Source organism: Austrofundulus limnaeus, unplaced genomic scaffold, assembly GCF_001266775.1.
Source record: "Austrofundulus limnaeus strain Quisiro unplaced genomic scaffold, Austrofundulus_limnaeus-1.0 Scaffold101, whole genome shotgun sequence".
In the NCBI taxonomy this organism is placed as follows: Eukaryota; Metazoa; Chordata; class Actinopteri; order Cyprinodontiformes; family Rivulidae; genus Austrofundulus; species Austrofundulus limnaeus.
In genome coordinates, this window is record NW_013952503.1 from 445,445 (window position 1) to 451,047 (window position 5,603).

Here is a 5,603-nt window from a genome sequence, read left to right on the forward strand (position 1 = left end):
GATGTGTATAGCTGAACACACTGAACTGGGATATAAAAAAGTTCAAAAAAATTACATTTGGGACTGAAATAAACTTGGTTCAGCATTGTTGGGCTGATGTAATCCAATGGTTGAATAACTATGAATCAAACCCGTATATTAACGTGTTAAAGCTGGTAAGTTCCACTGTGTATTCTGACCATAAACTGAATAATTAATAAAAGGTGTAACCATCAAACCAAGTTAAACTGAAGCATTTTTCTCTGTTCCACTCTATCTTAAAATTAAAGACTGTCTGGAGTTAAATCCCAGATTAAATTTCATCTCCTGTGATTATTAGGACACATTAAATGTATATATTTGCGTTTTTCATCTATTTTTGGTCTTGAAACAATGAAACTAAAAACCATCCAACTTTGGTAAAAGAAAAATGTTTTCCCAGAATCAAGTATCATCATGGTCATCTAAAGTATCAGAGGACATCACCTTGTTAATTATATGAAAAAGAATGGGGAATGTTTTCAATGAACCTTGATTTTTATGGCAGTCATAACTGGTATCTTTGAGATTTGTATTTCTTTGTCACCATGATCTTTCTATGMAAAAAAAATCTACTAATAATTGTAAAAATCACCCAACTTTATCAGTGTTATCTCATTTTTGATGTAAAATTCAGTGATATTAAATGTCTGTGTAACCTGGCAAGGTCACTGGGCCATCTGCTGTTTCTTACAACAGGACGAAGAGCTCCGGGCCAAAGTAGGGGGCTCAGGCTGGGGGCCAAGGGACCTGACTAATGGGATTAGCTAGTCTGATTACAACACTGGATTAGCCCACTACTGTATGCTTCTGTTTCTACTATACTCGACTGAAATAACCGAATGCTGAAACTAAATAATCTTCATATAAATCAGCAATTTTTTTCCCATTCCTGTGCTAGTTATTGGTGCATTCTAAAATATTCATCCATCTATTTTTACTCATTTTTCCTTCCCAGGTCATGGCGAGCTGGTGTCTAACTCCAGCAGTCACTGTGGAAAAGGTGAGGTACACCTTGGACAACTCTCCAGTCCATCACAAGGACACAAAAGGAGGAGACACACAATCGTTCACGCTTTTATTCACACCTAAAGACAATGTAGAGTTACAGATGAACCTAACAGCCGTTTTGGCCATTTTCGGTATCTAGAGAAAACCCACACAAGCACATGGAGAACATGCACACTCCACGCAGAAAGGCCCCAGACTGGGAGTCGCAGCTCTAACCACTGCTCCATTGTTCCTCCTATTCTATGAAATTATACATTTCAACAATCGACTGACAAACTGCTTGTTTGACTCTTCTGTATTATCAGCCTTGAAAGTAACGTTATCTCTTCTTTTCACCAAATACACTTGTCAAAAGCAGACAATTCCTGCCATCAGACTTGGAGGAGGAAAAGAAGCATGACATTCTAATAAGAAGGAAAAAAGGGCAGGAAGTACAGCAGTCTCTTATTATTACATTTCCCTATCGCTCAAGAAACATTAAAATTAATCCAACGCACACGCAAAGGATTGATTTGATGTAATTTTACACAGAACACGTAAATAAAAATTTAAAAAAGAATTGTGGGGGGCGATTATGAGAGCAGAAAGAAAACCTTAATCTCTAAACCCTGCCAACACAAAGAAAGATTAACCCTCTTTAGCTCTCAAATCATCTGCCTTGTGCTTGTTGAAAAGATAAAAATAAACAAAACAAAGAAACATTGCCAAGACAACTCCAAATGAAAATTACTACTTAAGTCACACACGCACATCCTCCCCTACTCGATTTCCTCTGACCCATCTGTCTGTCCAGCCGTCATCTGTTCACACGGTGTTTCTGTGAAGCTTTAATAAACCTGGCCCAGTAATGAGAACTGTGAAGGACTTCCACTGTGGTGAGTGCAACCTGGGCTAGATTAGCGTAGTAAATCCTGATTTCCTGGCGCTTGTCGAGAACAGGGCATCTTGCCACACTCTGAGAGCGGCTAACTTAGGACTGAATGGCAGGAAGAGCATTACAGATGCATAAGCACACACATTCATACAAATAGGAGCTCTTTGTGCAGCCAAATATCGAATAACTTTATCAGATTAACAACATCCCTCCCTTTGTTATTCTAAACTGGTATCTTTTAAATATACAAATACAATAAGTGAATGAAAGCTTTTTTTATGGTTAGTTAGGTTTCATTAAAAAAGAAAAACAAATCAAATGCAGCTAATCTTTGTCCATTGTGCAGCATTGTGCTCTGATTTACTCACAAAAGGACATGTGATTTTCCAAGACAACACCCTGCATTAGTCATGTTGCTGTCGTCAGGCAACCTTAGCCTCCTGAACCGCTCTCTTTATGGGAGACCATCAGCATGTTAAGTTGGAAACTTTTGGCCGTATCAATCACTGAGTAACTTAAAGTGAGGTATAAAAGAGACAGCACTGACCTTTTATATTTTTTAGTATTCACACAGAAGAGAAAGAGTTTCATTTCTGTACATTGTAGATACACTTCAATAAAAGTACCAGGTGAAGTACATATTATTTAAAGTAAAAAAAAACTTAGTTTCTGTGGCTTTGTTTTTTTTTTTTTTTTACTAATCCAAAAACATGCATGCTAGGTTAACTGCCAACCATGCATTTTGGGACTGGTAAAAAAAAACACAAAGCCACAAACTCACAGAAACCAAGTTTTTAGCTTTAATAATATGTACTTCACCTGGTAGTTTTTATTGAAGTGTGCTTACAATGTACAGAAATGAAACCCTTTCTTTGCTTGTATCCTACTAGGTGGACTGACATAGTCGTGTGCCTTTTGCAACATTCCATTGCATCAACTTATTTAGTGTTAGTTAGCAGATGAGTTATATTCCCTTTTACCTAAATTCAGTAAAAGAAAAGGCTTTGTGTAGGCTTGTTACTGAACCAGATAGGTATGATGTCAAACTGCAAAAGCAAAATCTTAATTTTATTCAAAAAAAAAACTTAGAACAATTTATTCATGGTTTTATCTCCACCAGACTCAATTATTGCAACTCTACAATTAGGCGTCCAACAATCATTGATTGCAGCTTTCAGTCATTTAACACACAGGTTCTCAAACTGGCGTCCCAGGACCCCTAGTGGTATCTTGGGGGTCCTCAAAAATTTCACAAAATTGTTAATTTGGTTTTTATTTTTTAAAAATGCATGGAAAACAATGAACTAATAAAACAAACATAATAAACTTGATAAAAAATATATATTCCCATGGCATTTAGAGGTTGAAATGACAGTAAATTATCTTTTAAAACAGCATGGGGTTTATGAGGGGTCCCTGGAATATTTTCGCCCTTGTAATGGGTCCCCAGACACAAAATGTTTTTAACGTGTGTAGAAATAAAATTTACATCGACATAAAGGTAATATGGACTCCATACTTTATTCCCACTTTGAATTAAAAAAGAAGCTTTTAGTTTACACGGAGGAGCATTTCAAACGTTCACCTTATTGGCTCTAAAACATCATTAGATAGGTAAGTTAAAACATCCTTATGAGGAGGCCTTTCTTTTGGTTTCTGCACCTTGTGGGACAGAGCAGTCATGCCACACAGCAGCCTATCAGCATCAAGCAGCAGGTGCAAAGAGGAGGGATGTGCAGCACTCTGCACCAAACTGAGGGCTGAGCCTCTGCAGCAGCCACACAGCTCCTGAACGTCCTCCATCCCTAAGAACACATCACGGGTTCCAATATAAACGTACACGCTGTCCCAGAAACCTTTGCACCGTGAGTTAATTAGCCATTCCTGTTCAGGTCTAACAGAGAATTTAATGTTGCTCTCAAAGCTTCATAGCCTCACACGTCATCGTCGGCCATTACGACCTTCTGACGAACGCTTAATGCGTGATGTCATCAAATCACCCAACCCTGAAGCTGATCAACCACAATCAATACATGTGAAGATCACCAACCCAAGCCTGCACCCATCTGTATCCTCTGATAACCAATCTCACAAGGTGCAGCAGCAGGAAACATGAGCCACGGTAATGTGAGCTTCAGGTCATTATCTCGTAACAGGATATGCAGTCCAGCAGCCCTCCCCCCTCCGTATGCAGCCTCCATCACTTCAAATCCTTCTCTCTCTCACCTGCAGACTGCTCACTACTTATCTGCCCTTCCTCTCTCTGTCCCTCCTGTTCTCTCAGCAGTCACATGTCTGAAGGTGAAAAGTGGCAGTCGATGCATCCACATCTCATTTTACATTCCTCCTATATAGTCATCAGTTTCAGTCAAAGTGCAGCTGCATCACTGCAGAAAACAGGGGGCAGAAGGTGACGCGTGCGTGTGTGTGAACCCGGAAACATTCCTTCTGACGCAACTAAATTTAAAAATATCGTTTCGCTCTCCTTGACACATGTTCAGTCTGTTCTCTGTAACATCACTGCTGTATCCTTGGCTGTTCCTTTCTGCGTGGCTCCTTGTGCCAGCCTATCACAGCTCTTTGCAGGGAATTTCCACACAGGAAGCCCCGCCCCCGGTTTGACGCAGAAAGCAGTCGCAGGCGTTGCTGCTGCCCCACCACCACCACCACCACCACCACCACCCTGCGGCCTTGTGAAAGGACAGCCATAAGTGCGCCAAACTCTCAGAGGAGATACAAAACGATTAGGATGATAATAGCAAAAATATTAATAAAAATTAAAAAAATATCTATTAGCCTTCATTTTATCCAGTCTTTATATCTTCAGGGTCACCTCAGCGGTGCGCTTTTCAGAAACCCCCCCTCAGAGACCTCCAAGGAGGCTCGTGTATCATTTTATTACTGGTTCCTGAAGGGACACGTTATGGCCCACTCTCTCCCCTCAGCGTTTCTCCTTCACAGCTTCCACTGGGCAGCAGCTGTGCATCATGCACAAGCACTTTCTGTCCTCCTGTCTCTTTTGACGCAGTGCCCACTAATGCTGCGGAGAGCTTCCGCGTTTAAATGGAGACTCTCTAGAAAGAACGAGAGGGGTCTCTGTTCCCCTCCTCCGTGTGAATCCGGCAGATCTGAGGGTCTCTCCATTGCTGCAGAGAGCACCGGTTCCTGTCTGCAGCGTCACTCCGCAGGACCACCAGTGCCAGATTAAAAATTACAACTCGTCTCAAAACTGGCCACACTGCAAACCGGCTCTCAGCTGGTAGTTTTCCACGAGGACCCACCGATTCATTTACGTGGGCTGATACGTTTAGGGACCGGAAACACACAGAGAGAAGACGCGTTTAATGGTTTTAAGTGGATGCGCGCAAAACGGATCAGAATTGGCCATCTTCTTTTTTCTTCTTCTTCTTTTTTTTAAAGGAACGCGTCATCCCGTTCCTGATCTGCCTTAAAGCCCTCGTTTTTTTTTCTTTAATCTGAGATGTGTGTCCATTCGAGACCTCCGTTATGTCACAAATTAAAGGAGAAATAAGCTGGTGAGGCACTTATTCCCGGTAACCGCATTATGACGCACGGGTCATCGAGTGCGCCGGGAGGCTGTTCAGAAGATAGCTTCTAGTTGAGAGGACATCTCTGCTGTGCTGACCCCCAACCCCCCACCTCTGCAAACACGGGGTGTGTGTGTGTGTGGGGGGGGGGG

At 41.4% G+C, this 5,603-nt stretch overlaps 1 protein-coding gene across 1 annotated transcript in view; it reads right to left on the reverse strand.

The window, feature by feature from the left end:
• atp1a3b (ATPase Na+/K+ transporting subunit alpha 3b) overlaps positions 1-5,603 on the reverse strand; it is a 23,853-nt gene that overhangs the window by 17,081 nt on the left and 1,169 nt on the right. The window lies entirely within an intron of this gene.